The sequence below is a fragment of the Sphaeramia orbicularis genome, chromosome 9 (genome assembly GCF_902148855.1).
Source record: "Sphaeramia orbicularis chromosome 9, fSphaOr1.1, whole genome shotgun sequence".
Taxonomy (NCBI): Eukaryota; Metazoa; Chordata; class Actinopteri; order Kurtiformes; family Apogonidae; genus Sphaeramia; species Sphaeramia orbicularis.
The window spans coordinates 41,748,869-41,768,430 of NC_043965.1; the positions used below are offsets into that span (position 1 = coordinate 41,748,869).

The 19,562-nt window shown below is 33.3% G+C and overlaps 1 protein-coding gene across 1 annotated transcript in view; it reads right to left on the bottom strand.

Annotated features, from left to right (window-relative positions):
* loxl2b (lysyl oxidase-like 2b) overlaps positions 1 to 17,207 on the bottom strand; it is a 138,907-nt gene extending 121,700 nt beyond the window's left edge. The window contains exon 1 of the mRNA XM_030144137.1: positions 16,998 to 17,207. The gene's annotated coding sequence lies outside the window, so the exon portion shown is untranslated. The remainder of the gene's footprint in view (positions 1 to 16,997) is intronic.
* Positions 17,208 to 19,562: the final 2,355 nt, after the last annotated feature.

Below are 19,562 nucleotides of genomic sequence, written 5' to 3' on the forward strand. Positions count from 1 at the left end.
ATTACTTTGTCTTGTTGCATATTTGAAATAAACTAAACCAAAAAAAAAAAAAAACAACAAACCAAAAAATCAATTGCTTCTTATTGTTACTAAACTGCAATTAACTTTTTTTTTTTTTTACAAAAAAATTGGGTTTTTTTTGCATATTATCTCCATGAAGTGAATAATGACTAGTATTACAGTTTGTTAAAATGTGAGAAAACAGCAGATTAGCAGCATTAAAAATGTTTTTATTTCATAGTTTTCACACAATATATCAGTAAATCCTTGTTTCTTTTCTTCAAAAATTAAACCCATGGTGTCAAGCTGACATTTTTGGAACTCCATGAAAAATAGGTTCATAAGAAAAATTTTCAATCGCATTGTTTTTTTTTCATGCCTAAAGAGGAATAAAAACACTCAGGAAATAAATGTTGATTAAGATTCTCATAATTCATGCATGAAAGGGTTAAAACATTTCGCTGTGGTCTACATAAACTGTAAATGCTCTGCTTGGGTCTGAATTCTTCATTAATTCAACTCCACAGGTCCATCTTCAACCCTACTTCTGAGTATTGACACTAGAAAGGTTGTTTGGAGCGCTGGCCCTTTAAATGCATATGACCCCGCCCCCTCCAGGTTGTTGGTTGTGCAGCTCTGTCCCGTTAAGCCACTTGTGTTTGTCAATACAACGAACAACTGAACATTTTAGGTAATCAGCTCCAAGTTTGGACATATTTTCAGTATGGACTACAACCGCTGCCGCTGATAAACAATTAAGTCGTATTCGGAGAAATGTTCATCGAAAGTCTTGACCTTATGTGTGACGCAACTAGTTATAGACGTAACAAATTAAGCAGGAATAAAAAAAAAAAACAGGTTGTAGAAATTCATTTGATTTTTGCCAAAATGAATATAAAGATAGCTTTACAGCACATGGGGGGTTCAAATTCAAACTTTTTCAACCATTAGGGTCCAAATACACAAATAAACGAACCGAAGACTAATAATAAAAGTGGGTTTAGCAAAATATGACCCCTTTAAATCAAACAGACGAACTCCAAAGGACTGCTCGCTGGTGCTAACCTGTTTTTTTTCGCCAAATATGAGAAAAAAAACAGTTTACTAACATAATTGTCATACTGGTGATATTATGATCATATTGCCATTACAGGTCATAATTTTTTAAAAATCTATTTTAACCCTTTTATGCATGACGTCCACATTTTTGGACACATAGTTGAAGCTCACTTTCCAAAGGGTTATAAAGGTAATATTCTCCAAACCACATGGGGGCAGTCTGTCTACACCCTCAGCTACACAATGGAAAAAAAGATCATCTTAGTTTTAGAATGTGGACTGATCTGTGATCTCCGAAAGTAAACCTCCTAAGACCCAGCTAGATAAGAGCTTCACAGCTTTATAACGAAAAACAAAACAAAAAAAACAAACTGTCCGCCACAAAGGAAATTCCATAAAAAGTCTAAAAAAAAAAATGCATCTGAAAAAAATGTTGTGTGATGTTTCCAATACAGGCATTTATTTAATTTTTTTTTTTTAAAAAAGCCAAAACTGTATAATTTCTTAATAAAACCATATTAAAAATAAAAATAAAAAATTCAAAATGCATTTCAACTTTAGCCTAATTTTGTGTAATAAAATCAATCTATATGAAAATCTAGATACTTTTTTTCATAATTCATGCATGAAAGGGTTAAGCATCTTTAAAATAATAATTTACTATTATTTGGTGCCTATTTTGTTGTTACAGTCACTGTCCACCGCAAAGGACATTCAATAAAAAGTCTAAAAAAAAATGCATCTGAAAAAAATGTTGTGTCATGATGTTTCCATTTATTTAATTTTTAAAAAGCCAAAACTATATTTTCTTAATAAAACCATATTAAAAATAAAAAAATTCAAAATGCATTTCAACTTTAGCCGAATTTTGAGTAATAAAATCAATCTATACAAAAATCTAGATACTTTTTTCATAATTCATGCATGAAAGGGTTAAGCATCTTTAAAGTAATAATCTACTATTATTTGGTGTCTGTTTTGTTGTTACAGTCACTGTCTGCTGCAAAGGATATTCAATAAAAAGTCAAAAAAAAAAAAAAAAAAAATGCATCTGAAAAAAATGTTGTGTCATGATGTTTCCAATACAGGCATTTATTTAATTTTAAAAAAGCTAAAACTCTATATTTTCTTAACAAATCCATATTAAAAATAAAAATAAAAAATTCAAAATGCATTTCAACTTTAGCCTAATTTTGAGTAATAAAATCAATCTATACAAAAATTTAGATACTTTTTTTTTTCATAATTCATGCATGAAAGGGTTAAGCATCTTTAAAATAATAATTTACTATTATTTGGTGTCTGTTTTGTTGTTACGGTCACTGTCTGCTGCAAAGGAAATTCCATAAAAAGTCTAAAAAAAAATGCATCTGAAAAAAAAAAGTTGTGTCATGATGTTTCCAAAATAGGCATTTATTTAATTTAAAAAAAAAAAAGCCAAAACTCTATATTTTCTTAATAAAACCATATTAAAAATAAAAAAATTCAAAATGCATTTCAACTTTAGCCTAATTTTGAGTAATAAAATCAATCTATACAAAAATCTAGATACTTTTTTCATAATTCATGCATGAAAGGGTTAATTATCTTTAAAGTAATAATCTACTATTATTTGGTGTCTGTTTTGTTGTTACGGTCACTGTCTGCTGCAAAGGAAATTCCATAAAAAGTCTAAAAAAAAAATGCATCTGAAAAAAAAAAGTTGTGTCATGATGTTTCCAAAATAGGCATTTATTTAATTAAAAAAAAAAAAAAAGCTAAAACTCTATATTTTCTTAATAAAACCATATTAAAAATAAAAATAAAAAATTCAAAATGCACCTCAACTTTAGCCTAATTTTGAGTAATAAAATCAATCTATACAAAAATCTAGATGCTTTTTTCATAATTCATGCATGAAAGGGTTAATCATCTTTAAAGTAATAATCTACTATTATTTGGTGTCTGTTTTGTTGTTACGGTCACTGTCTGCTGCAAAGGAAATTCCATAAAAAGTCTAAAAAAAAAAATGCATCTGAAAAAAAAAAGTTGTGTCATGATGTTTCCAAAATAGGCATTTATTTAATTAAAAAAAAAAAAAAAAAGCCAAAACTCTATATTTTCTTAATAAAACCATATTAAAAATAAAAAAATTCAAAATGCATTTCAACTTTAGCCTAATTTTGAGTAATAAAATCAATCTATACAAAAATCTAGATACTTTTTTCATAATTCATGCATGAAAGGGTTAATTATCTTTAAAGTAATAATCTACTATTATTTGGTGTCTGTTTTGTTGTTACGGTCACTGTCTGCTGCAAAGGAAATTCCATAAAAAGCCTAAAAAAAATGCATCTGAAAAAAAAAAGTTGTGTCATGATGTTTCCAAAATAGGCATTTATTTAATTTATAAAAAAAAAAAAAAAAAAAAGCCAAAACTCTATATTTTCTTAATAAAACCATATTAAAAATAAAAAATTCAAAATGCATTTCAACTTTAGCCTAATTTTGTGTAATAAAATCAATCTATACAAAAATCTAGATACTTTTTTCATAATTCATGCATGAAAGGGTTAATCATCTTTAAAGTAATAATCTACTATTATTTGGCGTCTGTTTTGTTGTTACGGTCAGTGTTATAAGTATTTCATTCTATATCTTCTTAATAAACTGTACATCATGTTTCAGTAAATACACTGATCCTGTTTAGTCCAAGGTCAGAAAAACACCCTCAGATGATTAGAACTGCAAATGGAGAAATGTTTATTAAATAGCACTGATGTGGAGAATGACTGCAGTATATAAACAGGCTGTAGAGAGCTGCTAATTGATGTAAAACTGTTGCTGTTTAGTGGTTGGAAACGATCACGTAACACTTCTATCTGAGGTTTAGATAACAGGTTAAAGAAAAACTGAACTCCAGCCTGAACAGACACCTGCATGTTGATGTAATACTGTACTCCCACAGGAAAATACTCATATATGGGGAGGCCCCGGGTTCTTTAGTCCTTTAAGCTGAAAGAATAAATCACAGAATCGCATCAGCCGACAGGTCCCAGCCAGACTAAGTACAGCTCAAACATGTACACAAATGAAATCACCAATGAACTCATCAACGCAAAAAGACAAGCGCCGAAAGCTGGAAATCTTCTGGTTTTGTGTAAAAGAATCTGACAGAAGACGGAGGATGTCCCAGCTACAGCGCTTCTGCTTTCCTCATTGTAACGTGGCAGTGGTTACACAAGCTGGAAACATCACGCACACATTACATATTGAACAGATGGAACCGAGCCCACAGCGTCCGGGTCTGCTTACAATGTGTCTGTCTGAGCGGCGATGGTGTCATTAGAAAAACATGACGAATATGTACGTTAACCCATGAAGACCCAAACATCCACTGGTGACCAAAAGTATCTACTGATCTAAAATGTTTAACCCTCTCATGCACAGTGTTCACTCCAGTGGACAGTTCTTCTCCAGCTGTTCCTTTGTATATTCATGAGTTTAGTTGTTTTAGTTCCATATCAGCCAACACAGTGGACACTTATGCACCATCCCATAATAATACACTGACATTCATACCATTACTGTAACTTTGCTGTTCTAGATAAACCTGATCTGCAGTAACAAGTCTGAGTGTAAGTCAATTGGTAATTGTTATTAGACTGTAATTAACAGTTTTCTGGAACAAAAAAGGGTTTTTTTTGTTTTTTTGTTGTTTTTTTTTTTGTGCATATCCTCCTGAAACCCAGCAAATGCATTTAGTCCTCTGTAGGGGCCAAAAGTTTGGCAGTTTTACTTTAAAAATGCTGTCCACTGCAAAGGACATTCCATTAAAAAATCAATCAATCAATAAATAAAAATAGGACCAATGGCCCTGTAGCTTACCGGCCAAATTAAAAGCTTTGGGAAATGTATCCAGATGCCGTTTATTATCACCCAGTTCTGTGTATTTATTCTATTACAGAAATAGCCCATGTTTTGGTCATATTCCAATCCGATCTGTAAAAAATTCAAATTCCAATTTGATATCATTAATACTGATTTATTGTATCTATCCACTTCCTATCTGTTATAATGGGAACATTTGTCAAAGTCGCACCAAATCCAGAATGAGATCTGAATGGAAATAATTTTAATACCTTGTGTTGACATCATCATACAGAAGCTGTATACCAAGTCTGAAGTCAATCAGAACTGAAGTTTGGGAGAAAAAGACGATTGAAATTTTTTCCCCATAAGAGCCCATGTGAAATTTTCCGTAAGTTCCCGGATCCAGAAAAAGATCCTGATCAGCATGTGGACATTATGTTTTGGTCATCTCCTCATCAAGGCTGGACTGTAGAAATTTACACTGGATATCATTTATATTTACTGAGTTATTGCATAGATCCACTTCCTATCTCTTATAATGGGGAAATTTTTCAAAGTGGCACCAAATCCAGAATCAGATCCGGATCCAAATAATTTCACTTTACTAACTTCAACTTTTGTTGACATCATCATAAAGAAGCTGTATACCAAGTTTGAAGTCAATCGGAATTGTAGCTTCGGAGAAGAAGACGATTGAAATTTTTGTAACGGACGACAGACGACGATGGACGCCGCATGACGACAATAGGCTAAAGACGTTCATTTTGTCTTCTGTTTATGTAAATATACTATTTTCTTTTGTTCAGACAAGGAATAGTTTTTTAAGCAGGTAACATCTAAAAAACTATTCCTTGTCTGAACAAAAGAAAATAGTATATTCATATGACGACAGTAGCTTACAGCCTGTCGGCCGGTAAGCTAAAAATGATTTTAAAAATGTATGTGAAAAAACTGTTGCATTATGCAGTTTCCAATCAAGACAATTTTTTTAACTGAATTTATATAACGCATTTTATACACCTTACTGGTGCCCAAAGCGCTTCCTCACATTCATCCATTCACACACACATTCATACACCAGCGGGCGACTGCTGCCATGCCCTACTGGGAGCAATTTTTCAGTGTCTTGCCCAAGGACACTTCGGCATGTGGACAGTTGGAGCCAGGATTCGAACTGCCGACCCTTCGGTCAAAGGACGACCCGCTCTACCAACTGAGCAGCAGCCTACAGCAGCCCTTATTATCTCCATGAAATGAGCAATAACTAATATGAGAGTATGATAAAATGAGAGAAAACATTAGCGATTTAGCAATTAGCAGCATTAAAAATGTTTTTATTTCAGTTTTCACACAGTATATCACTTTCTGTTGATGAGTTCAAAAATTAAATGCATGTTGTCCAGTTGAGTGGACATTTTTGTAACTGCATGAAAAATAGGTTTATAAAAGAAATTCAATTGCATTGTTTTTTTCATGCCTAAAGAGGAAGAAAAACAAGAAATCAAGAAAAAAATATTGACGAAGGTTCTCATAATTCATGCATGAAAGGGTTAATACCTGTAAAACCACTCATCCTATCGATACATGTAATAATAATTGGTGTAAAATACAGTTTGTCATCTTTTCATGGTCATCAGTTATGACCCATTTGGATGTTCAGAGGCTCCATATAGTGAATGTAGAAACACTGTCATCTTCTACAGCATCAATTCATCAGTAAAACCCATGGAGTTGGATCAGTGACAGTGGATGGAAACACTTGGCTTTTGTCTTTTGATATAATAACCTTTGAATTTACAATGAGTTTTCATGACCATCTAAATAAAGTATAGGAAGTTAAATATAGGAAAATACATGATTTAAAGTGGAAAAAATGCTAAATTCAGAGGATAATATTATAAGAAAATGGTGATAAACACTTAAAAAAGTTTAAATAGAGAAAAAAATTCATTTGGGAACTGCCAGAAAAGTAGCACTGGGTCTTTATGGGTTTATTTTGGGGTTTACATTGCATTCATTTGATATTACCTAAAGCATCAATTTTCAGTCCATTGGAAGATTTTTTTTTAAGCCATATATGTGAAAGTTAGTTACACACTTTAGTCACTTAAGCTCCTTTATAGCAAAGATTTGATGCATGTCATTGCTTTACATCACTGCAATTTGTGTTCTTTTGGATTTTACATGAAGAAAATGATCTTAAAACGGGGTCTTTTGTGGAGTTTTTCGGTATTTCTAAGACGTAACTTAACCCATAAAGACCCAAACAGATCATCTACTGATCTAAAATGATTAATAACTTCTGAACCACTAATCCTATCAATCCATGTCAATAATTGGTGTAAAATACAGTTTGTCATCTTTCCATGGTCATCAGATATGACCCATTTGGATATTCAGAGGCTCCATAGTTGCCATGGAAACACCATCATCTTCTAAAACATTGATTCGCCAGTAAAACCCATGGAGTCGGATCAATGACAGTGGATGGACACACTGGGTTTATGTTCAGTTAAACCCTCTTTACACAGGTTTGGCGATCGCTGAGAGATCTTTGAGCGATGAAAAAATGGCCAGATCTCTCAAAAATCTTTCAATGAGCGCCCAATTAAGCTCCATTATAGCAAAGATTTGATGCATGCCATTGCTTTACATCACTGCAATTTGTGTTCTTTTGGATTTTACATGAAGAAAATGATCTTAAAACGGGATCTTTTGTGGAGTTTTTTGGTATTTCTAAGACGTAACTTAACCCATAAAGACCCAAACAGACCATCTACTGATCTAAAATGATTAATAACTACTGATCCACTAATCCTATCAATAGATGTACATAATTGGTGAAAAATGCAGTTTGTCATCTTTTCATGGTGATCAGATATGAACCATTTGGACGTTCAGAGGCTCCGTAGTGAACGTGGAAACACCATCATCTTCTACAACATTAATTCACCAGTAAAGCCCATGGAGTTGGATCAGTTACAGTGGATGGACACACTTGGTTTATGTTCAGTTAATGATCGATTTTACTGAAAAAGTCACTTTTTCTCTTTTGATATAATAATCATGTGCTACAAATACAAGACATGTATCTTAAACCTACATAAATGTTGTTCATGTTATTTATATTTTGGCCTTTTGGGGGCAGGTTAACCTATAAAGACCTAAGCAGCCACTGATGACCAAAACCATCTGCTGATCTAAAATGTATAATAACTTCTGAACCACTAATCCTATCAAGCCATGTCAATAATTGGTGTAAAATACAGTTTGTCATCTTTTCATGGTCATCAGATATGACCCATTTGGACGTTCAGAGGCTCCGTAGTTACCATGGAAACACCGTCATCTTCTACAACACTGATTCACCAGTAAAACCCATGGAGTTGGATCAATGACAGTGGATGGACACACTGGGTTTATGTTCAGTTAAACCCTCTTTACACAGGTTTGGCGATCGCTGAGAGATCTTTGAGCGATGAAAAAATGGCCAGATCTCTCAACAGTCTTTTAATGAGTGCCCAGGGATCATCAAGATCTCTCAATGATCTCTTAATGATATTCCAGTGATCTCCACGGTCGCCATGGTCTCCTGAAAGTTTTGACTCAGTCCACAACAATCTCTCGACGATCACTCAAGGAACCCTCAACGATCTCCCAATGATATCTCAGCAATTTTTCAATGAACACCAAATGTTTCCACCCAGAAGGTAGAGATGGCTGAGAGATCAATAAGGGAATGGATACAACTATCTCAATGACCCCCCCCCCCCCCCCCCCCCCCGCCTGATCTGGCTCACCAGACACAGGCACAACGAGCGCACAAGGATCTCCCAAACATTTACAAAAAAACGGCTTTTTCAAGGCTTAGGAGATCATTGAGAGATCAGGACAAGTTTTGATCGCTCAATGGTCACCCAACGATCTCCATACTGTGTAAAGATGATATTTTTGCAGAAAAAGTCACTTTTTTTAGTTTTCTCTGTTTCTGATATAACCCTTAACTTTAATCAGAGCTTTTATGAACATCTACATCAGAGGTGGCCAACCCTGGTCCTGGAGAGCCACTATCCTGCATGTTTTAGATGTATCCCTCTTCCAACACACCTGATCCAAATGATAAGCCTATCATCAAGCTCTGCAGAAGCCTGATAACCGTCAGGTGTGCTGGAAGAGGGAAACATGTAAAACATGCAGGATAGTAGCTCTCTAGGACCAGGGTTGGTCACCCCTGATCTACATGATCAGTGAATTAAATATAGGATGAAAAAACGACACTGATTTACACTGAAAAAGCACAAAATATACAAGATAATGTCATAATAAATGGTGGGAAATCACTAAAGAAAGGTTAAATAGAGAGAAAAATTCATCTGGGAACTGACAAAAAAGTAGCGCTGGGTCTTTATGGGTTAATCAGTCGACAAAACAGCAAACAAACCCCATAATTGTGACCCCCATTTGGTCATCGAAGAACAATATGTACTACATTATAATTACATATTGAACCCTTTCATGCATTCTGGTCACTCCAGTGGACAGCTAATTGTGCAGCTGTTCTATTATATATTCATGGATTTTGTTGTTTTAGTTCAATATCAGCCAGCACATTGGACACTTGTGCATCATCTCATGCACTGCAATTCATACCATTACTGTAACTTTGCTGTTCTTGATAAATCTGATCTGCACTAATATGTTTGAGAGTAAATCAATTGCTTGTTGTTGGTACTAAACTGCAATTAATTTTTTTTTTTAACAAAAAGTTGTTTTTTTAATATCATCTCCATGAAGTAATGACTACTATTAGAGCATGTTAAAATGTGAGAAAACCGCAGATTAACAGCATTAAAAATGTTTGTATTTCATAGTTTTCTCACACTATAGCAGTAAATACATGTTTCTTTGCTTCAAAAATTAAACGCATGGTGTCAAGCTGAGTGGATATTTTTGGAACTCCATGAAAAAATACATTCATAAGAAAATGTAACTTAAACTAACAAAGTAAAAAGACCCTCAAGAAATAAATCTTGATTAAGGTTCTTATAATTCATGCACGAAAGGGTTAAGAATTTGTTGCAATGCTTATGATTAGGGATGTAATGATATGAAAATTTCATATCACAGCTATTGTGACCAAAATTATCACAGTTATCATTATTATTGTGGTATTGTTGAAACTGTGCTCAATTTAACAAAGTTGTATTTAAAAAAAAAAAAAAAAAAAACACAACAAAAAAAAAAAAACAACAAATAAAACAATTGGCACAATGTACCTTCTGTTGCAGAAACATTCAAATTTTAACCCTTAGTGGTCTGAGCCTATTTTGGCTGTATTTCAGTACTTTTGATTTTGCCTTTATAGACTATATATAAATATATATAATATTTTATTATACCCACGTTTGGTATCTTTTTTTTTTCAGCACAACTTCATTTATATCAACTGCCTATTATTTTTTCACTTTAACCTACTATATCAACATAAAAGAACAAAAAACACAAAAAAATATAAAATCCAATTTGAAAAATGTATATAATTTATTGCATAAATAACACAAACTAACTTAACGAACCTTTTCAAAGACTTTACAAGTGAATATTGGTTCTAAATATTTGGTATATACAATTAAAATTGTAATAAATTAAAATTATACTCAAATATTTGACATAAAAGCAGATCTTTACATAGGCGTTTTCTCCAGAAAAGTGCGGTAATCAAACACGGTTATCACGATAATTACAATTTAAATGGCAATACTAACCGTTGGCAATTGTACCACGGTTTATCGTTACACTGGTAATCGTTACATCCCTATTTTGAACTAATAGAATATGAACATTTGAACAGGATCTCAAACTGTTCTGTCTGTAAAACAGAATTTCAGTTTGAACACAGAAACATTTTGTGATATAACATGAGATCCTGTTTGGATCCAATAAAAATGTGTTTAGTATTTGTGTATATTTCTGGTGTAATTTAATTCTTCACGGAAATAAACATTTAGCCAAAAACGAAACAAAAAAAAATTGCCTTTTTAACAGTATCATGATATATCGCGATATATCGTATCGTGATCCTAGTATTGTAATTTGTATCGTACCGCCAGATTTTTGCCGATACACAGGCCTAGCTGCAGCCACTTCACAACATCTAATCACACAGAGGAACATATCCAGGACGTCCTCGCTCCGCTTTGCTTTAAGCAGCGATCCGAATGCCGGGAATGCACTGAACCATAAACCTTGAAATCTGAACCCTCTGCTCCTTTCTGCTTCATACACTGGTACATGTCCACAGACGTCAGGACATAACGCTCTGTAGTGAGACAAACACTTTCTATTCAACAATCGTGTTTTGGGAATGCAAACGATGTTAACTTTGTAACATCTGAAAGGTGTTTGAGGACTAAATATAGACACACCTTGGTGGAATTCATACACGTGTCCCACCTGCTGCTGGAGGGGGTCTGTGTATTGGGTGAAAAGGTCAGAAAAGGTTGAAAAGTCACATGTCAGTTGTTTTTCAGATGTCTGTCTTTTTTTTTTTTTTAAAGCACTAGTGCACAGGTGTCAAACATGCGGCCCGGGGGCCAAATCCGGCCCACCAAAGGGTCTAGTCCAGCCTTGGTATGAATTTGTGAAATACAAAAATTACACTAAGATATTAACAATCCTTTTAGTTCAGGTTCCACATTCAGAACAATTCAATCTCAAGTGGGCGGGACCAGTCAAATAATATCATAATAACATAGAAATAATGACAACTCCAGATTTTTCTCTTTGTAAATGTAAATATTTTCATGTTATTACTAGTGCTGGGCAGTGATTAAAATTTTTAATCGCAATTAATTGCATGGATTTCTGCGATTAATCACAATTAATCGCATAGTTATATTTGGGGGGGGGGGGTGCGGCATCAACAGCGTGTATTGCCTTTAAGTGATATTTCAGACTTGAAGTACTCCGGTGATAAAAATAATTCCACATTGCAGTGCGTCCAAACAACTGTGTCCTTCTCAACCCCACCATCTGAAGACATTTAAAATGAAAATGTCCACGGAACAGACCACTACCTTTCTCCATGTTTATGTCCCCACCAGTTTATTTCCGGTTGTGAGTGATTGACAGGAGTCTTAAACCCACTAATGAGTACTAATACTAATAAGCCCAATAATATGTGATGTTCGGTTGTTCAAAGCAAGTAAAGGGGGCCCTCTAGTGGTCAGAATAAGTTCCACTAACGTATGTTTTGTACTTGCGGTGTTACGGTAGTCAGTTCAGACATAAGAAGGAACTAACAGACACGTTTCTTTCACTCTATTTTTATGGCCTGTAAGTATTTTATGTTCAGTTGTTGTAAGAATGAATAGTATAAAATATCTCTGATGTGAACCTTTCTTAAATTAATCTGTAAAGGCTAATCGTTAGCATGTCTATGGATTTTCCCATTCAAGTTAGCATCGAGCTAATCACATCGTAAATAAGTAAAGGTTAGTTCAAAGGCTGGCATATTATACCTAAACACAACCAATGAATTTACATAAACTTAGCATGAGCCTGCATAAAGAATTAGCAACCCATCTCCGACTGCTAGCATAAATAAATTAGCTTAAACATGCTGATAACACATCCAAAATAACGCCATAAACATGTTCCTAACGGCACGTTTGCATGTGAAATTATTTAGCAAACGACAGAATGACTGATACATACAGGCGTTGCTTCTGCAGGAGTTACACAAAGTTTGATTCAACATTACTCGGAAAGTTCGCTCACTTTTCTCCTCTCAGACACCGGCGCTTGGTTCTACAGTGCATGTGGAGCGCCAAAATAAAAGCATGAGTTTCAAAATAAGAGTCTGTATGCATAAATGAACTAAGACTTGCTTGAAAGGCAGAACGGCATTAACGGGAGATTTAAAAAATTGTCGGCGTTATTTAATGAATGTGTTAACGCGGAAATAACGTGGTAACTTGCCCAGCCCTAGTAATTACACTAAAATTAAGCATAATTTTGCAAAAAAAAAAAAAAAAAAAAAAGGGAATTTCTGAACAAATATGAACTTGAAATGTCTTAAGAGAAATAAGTACAATTTTAACAAGATTCTACCTATAACTAAATGTTTTGTGCATTTGTAGATCCACTGTGATCTGTATGTTATAATGTAAATGTTTAAATGATAAACTGAGGCAGAATATTGTTAAAATTACACTTATTTTTTCAGTTTGTTCATGTTATTCACATCTTTTGAAAGGACAGTTTGTAGATGTAAACCTTTTCATAATGTAAATTTACTTTTTTCGCTCTAAAACATAGAGAAAAGTTTGGAGTTGACATTATTTATATATTATTATGTTATTATTTTACCGGTTCGGCCCACTGCAGATGAAACTTAGCTGAATGTGGCCCCTGAACTAAAATGAGTTTGACACCCCTGCACTAGTGGAAGAGTTTCCCTCCAGGTTACATGTAATGAAGAGGAAAATGAGCAGACTTACATGCAACTAAGAGGCTTGGTTTTTGGTGTTTTGTCTATTCCATGATGTTTTTTTATTCCTTTATCATAAACACTGCAACAGCATTTTAAATATGTAATTATAATACAGTACGTATAGTTTTATATGAGCAACTGGGGTCATAATTATGGGTTTTCTTTGTTGTTTTGTTGACTTATTAACCCATAAAGACCCAGAACTACTTTTGTGTCAGTTCCCAACAAGGTTCTAATAGTTTTGGATTTTTCATTATAGTTTAGTTTTATTTAGTTTTGACTTTTTTTTCTCTAATTCAGTTAGTTTTAATTTGTTTTTAGAGCAGGTTTGCTAGTTTTTATTAGTTTTCATTTTTTTTCTAAATGCTTAGTTTTAGTTTCATTTTAGTATTAATTTTAGTTTTTTCATATCTTTTATCTTCTTGCTGCTTTCTCCCAACTTTTGTCTCCATGTTTCCAGTAGAGCGGGGACAAGAAGACGACTGGAAACCACAAGTGACGAGACGTGACGGACGGTTAAATATCATATGGTGCCGCTAGCTAAAATTGCTTGAGCGAAATAAATCGCTTTCGTATCAATCCGACGTTGACAAAGACGAAAACAAAGGGAATTTTATCCATAATTTTTATCTGTTTTAGCTAGTTTTGTAAGCACACAATACATTTTCAGTTAATTAATGTTTTTTTTTCTTTTGATTATAGTTTTTATTTCAGTTAATGAAAATGTTTTTTCAATTCTAGTTTTTATCATTTCGTTAGTTTTCGTTCGTTGGTTCCCAAATGAATTTTTCTCTCTACTTAACATTTCTTTAGTGATTTCTCACCATTTAATATGACATTATCTTCTGTATTTTGTGTTTTTTTTTTTTTTTTAGTGTAAATCAGTGTTTTTTCATGTATTTTCCTATATTTAACTCACTGATTATGTAGATGTTCATAAAAGATCAGATTAAAACTACAGATTATTATATCAGAAACAGAGAAAACGGAAGAAAAAGTGACTTTTTAAGCAAAAAATATCATTAACTGAACATAAACCCAGTGTCTCCATTCACTGTCATTGATCCAACTTTATGGGTTTTACTGGTGAATCAATGCTGTAGAAGATGACTGTTTCCACGGTAACTACGGAGCCTCTGAATGTCCAAATGGGTCATATCCAATGAACATGAAAAGACAAAAAACTGTATTTTACACCAATTTTTTACATGTATTGATAGGATAAATGGATCAATAGTTATTAATGATTTTAGATCAGTAGACGGTCGGTTTGAGTCTTTATGGGTTAAGTTACATCTTGAAAATACTGAAAAACTCCACTCAAGAACCCCTTTTAAGATCGTTTTCTTAATATAAAATCCAAAAGAATCCAAAATGCAGTGATGTAAAGCAATAACATGCATCAAATCCTCGCTCTAAAGGAGCTTCAGTGACTAAACTGTGTAACTCACTTAATAAGATGACCTGAAAATCAATGTTTTAGGTAATTATATCACATAAATATAATGCAATTGTAAAGGAACAGTTTTAACAGAATGCAATCAGTGGTTATTAACCCTTTCATGCATGAATTATGAGAACTTTAATCAAGATGTTTTTTATTCCTCTGTAAGCATTAAAAAAAAAAACAATGTGACTGAGTTTTTCCTATGAACCTATTTTTCATGGAGATACAAAATCATGCGTTTAATTTTAGAAGCAAAGAAACATGTATTTACTGATATACTGTGTGAAAACTATGAGATAAAAACATTTTTAATGATGTTAATCTGATGTTTTCTCACATTTTAACAATACCTACATGGAGATAATATGCAAAAACAAAACAAACAAAAAACCTTTTTGTTTAACCCTTTCATGCATACTGGTCACTCCAGTGGACAGTTATTCTACGGCTGTTCTATTGTTTATTCATGGGTTTTGTTGTTTTAGTTCCATATCAGGACTCTTATGCATCATCCAAAACACTGCAATTCATACATGATAAACCTGATCTGCAGTGACATGTTTTAGTGTAAATCAATTGCTAATTGTTATTAGACTATGATTAACAAACAATTTTCTTTTGTTTGTTTGCATATCCTCCTGAGACCCAGCAATGCATTTTGTCCTCTGTAGGGGACAAAAGTTTGACAGTTTTACTTTAAAAATGCTGTCCATTACAAAGGACATTCCATTAAAAAAATCAATCAATAAATAAAAATAGTTTTAAAAATGTATCTGGAAAAACTGTTGCATTATGCAGTTTTCAATCAAGACAATTTTTTAATGTAAAAAAGCTAAAACTGTCAATTTCCTGCGTCTCAGGAGGATATTATCTCCATGAAATGAATAATAACTAATATTAGAGTAGGATAAAATGTGAGAAAACAGTAACAATTTAGCAATTAGCGGCATTAAAAATGTTTTTATTTCATAGTTTTCACACAGTATATCACTTTCTGATGATGATTTTTAAATAAATGTTTCTTTGCTTCAAAACTTAAATGCATGCTGTCCAGCTGAGTGGACATTTTTGTAACTCCATGAAAAATAGGTTCATTAAAAAAAAAAAAAAAATCAATTACATTGTTTTTTTCATGCCTAAAGAGGAACAAAAACACTCAAGAAAAAAATACTGACTAAGGTTCTCATAATTCGTGCATGAAAGGGTTAATAATGCTGTCCATTACAAAGGACATTCCATTAAATAAATCAATCAATAAATAAAAATAGTTTTAAAAATGTATCTGAAAAAACTGTTGCATTATGCAGTTTTCAATCAAGACAATTTTTTAATGTAAAAAAGCTAAAACTGTTCATTTCCTGTGTCTCAGGAGGATATTATCTCCATGAAATGAATAATAACTAATATTAGAGTGTGAGAAAATGTGAGAAAACAGTAACAATTTAGCAATTAGCGGCATTAAAAATGTTTTTATTTCATAGTTTTCACACAGTATATCACTTTCGGATGATGATTTTTAAATAAATGTTTCTGTGCTTCAACACTTAAATGCATGGTTCATAAAAATAGGTTCATAAAAATAAAAATAAAAATAAAATCAATTGCATTGTTTTTTTCATGCCTAAAGAGGAACAAAAACACTCAAGAAAAAAATATTGACTACGGTTCTCATAATTCGTGCATGACAGGGTTAAAAACAAAACAAAACTGTTAATTACAGTTTAATAACAATTCGCTTTTTTTTTTTTTTTTTTTTTTTTTCCACAGTCAAACATGTCACTGTAGATCAGGTTTATCTAGAACAGCAAAGTTACAGTAATGGAATGAATGTCAATGTATTATTATGGGATGGTGCATTTAAATGTCCACTGTGTTGGCTGATATGGAACTAAAACAACAAATCTATGAATATACAAGAGAACAGCTGGAGAATAACTGTCCACTGTAGTGACCACTGTGCATGAAAGGGTTAAAGCCAAACTTCAACCATAATGAAACACCTACTAGAAGGATTATAGGACCCTAAACGCAACATCATAAGTAAGTTTGATTAGTTCCATCCTATAAAACAGTCCCACAAACACATCACGGTTCAAAAAGTAAACAGATATTTGCAGAAGTCGCATAATTTCATGTTGGACTTACTTTTCCTCTAGTCCCTCCTGCAGGATCCGGATCAGAGCCGCTACAGTTTGGAAACCTCTGCTCCTCTCTCTCTCTCTCTCTCTCTCTCTCTCTCTCTCTCTCCTCAACTTTCACTCCCTCCTCCATCACCATCATCATCATCATCTGTGCTGCTGTGGCCCCGCCCACTTTCACAGTGACCTCACCGTCCACGGACCGGGACGTGCGGGACGTGGATGTCCGATAAGAACGGACCGGAGCGGCGGTGGCGTTTGGAGCAATAATGCTGCATTCAAGGACCGTCTGCAAAAAACACATCACCGTTTAAGAATAATAGAAAGAAATGCAACTACATCAATCCTTGACTTTATACAGTGGCCCAGAGATGCAACAGCCCCAAAAATTATCCACTATAAGAAAAAAAAAAAAAAAAAAAAAAAAAAAAAAAAAAAAAATGAAGAGCCCCCCAAAAATTATCCGCTATAACTTATACTTCTTATAGTGGATAATTTTTTGGGCTGTTCTCTTTTTTTCATGGATAATTTTTTTGGGGCTGTTCTCTTTTTTTTCTTTTCATGGATAATTTACTGGGCTGTTCTCTTTTTTTTTCTTATAGTGGATCTTTTTTTGGACTGTTCTCTTTTTTTCTTATAGTAGATTTTTTTTTTTTTTTTTGGCTGTTCTCTTTTTTTTCTTATAGTGGATAATTTTTTGGGCTGTTCTCTTTTTTTTCTTATAGTGGATAATTTTTGGGGCTGTTCCCTTTTTTTTTTACTTATAGCGGATAGTTTTTTTGGGCTGTTCTCTTTTTTTTTCTTATAGTGGATAATTTTTGGGGCTGTTCTCTTTTTCTTTACTTATAGCGGATAGTTTTTTTGGGCTGTTCTCTTTTTTTTTCTTATAGTGGATAATTTTTTGGGCTGTTCTCTTTTTTTTCTTATAATGGAAAATTTTGGGGGGCAGTTCTTTTTTTTTCTTATGGTGGATAATTTTTTGGGTTGTTCTCTTTTTTTTCTTATAGCGGATAATTTTTTGGGGCTGTTCTCTTTTTTTTTCTTATAGCGGATAATTTTTTGGGCTGTTCTCTTTTTTTTCTTATAGTGGATCATTTTTTTGGGCTGTTCTCTTTTTTTTCTTATAGTGGATAATTTTTTTGTAGCTGTTGTCTTTTTTTTCTTATACTGGATAATTTTTGGGGCTGTTCTCTTTTTTTTCTTATAGTGGATAATTTTTTGAGCTGTTCTCTTTTTTTTCTTATAGTGGATAATTTTTTGGGGCTGTTCTCTCTTTTTTTTCTTATAGTGGATCTTTTTTTGGACTGTTCTCTTTTTTTCTAATAGCGGATAATTTTTTTGGGCTGTTCTCTTTTTTTTCTTATAATGGGTAATTTTGGGGGGCTGTTCTCTTTTTTTTTCTTATAGTGGATAATTTTTTTGGGCTGTTCTCTTTTTTTTCTTAATATGGATAATTTTTTGGAGCTGTTCTCTTTTTTTTCTTATGGTGGATAATTTTTTGGGCTGTTCTCTTTTTTTTCTTATAGTGGATAATTTTTTTGGGCTGTTCTCTTTTTTTTCTTATAGTGGATCATTTTTTTGGGCTGTTCTCTTTTTTTTCTTATAGTGGATAATTTTTTGGAGCTGTTCTCTTTTTTTTCTTAAAGTGGATAATTTTTTGGGGCTGTTCTCTTTTTTTTTCTTATGGTGGATAATTTTTTGGGCTGTTGCACCTCTGGGCCACCGTATAAAATAATGCAAAAGGAACAATAAGCTGCAGCACTAGCCACATGTTTAGTGAAAATCTTGCGTAAACACCAGATGAAGGGCGTCTAAATCTGCAGACAGCATGGTTTAATGTCTGCCTGATGTAAACTCCTACAGTCCATCTCTGTATGTCACAGGTTAAAACACACTTACTTCATCACACACTCCTCTGTGTGCTCTTTATTTATCTTTGGATGCATTTAGACGGTACAAAAGGAAACATGTGAGAGGTTAGGTACACTGTTATTCTGTCATAGTTTTACATGTGGAATCAGCATGAAGTGGATAATAGTTCAACAGTAGGAAGTATTTGACTGAGCTGGGGCTGTTTTGTCACTTCCTGCTGCAGAACTCCACTCTGCTGCCACCTTGTGTTACACATGAAAGAGTGTTTTTATTTCTAATAATGGGTCAAACTCATACAGTACCGACAGAAGAGCTTAGGCCAAGAAGAGCAGTGTCAGCTCATGTTCCACTTCATCCAGACGGTGATTTGCTGGAGTCACCTTTTCCTCTCAACACAAACCGGTGACTCTGATCCGGCTTTTACTGTGGGTTCTAATTTATGCACCGAAGGAAACAAATGGTTGAGTTGTGGTCGTCTGAAGTAAAACTAAATGATTATACTTTTTTTTTTTTTTTTTGTAACTTTCTTTTTGAGGAAAAGCACAGGTTATCACATGATCTTCAATTAAAATCTGACAAAAAAATGAAAAAAATTATACACAGTTACATAATACAGTTGTTTTGGTTCGAGATTGTACATAGAATAGGTTGGTTGACGTAATAACCCTAAGCTGTGAAGAAAATTCCAATGAAATACATT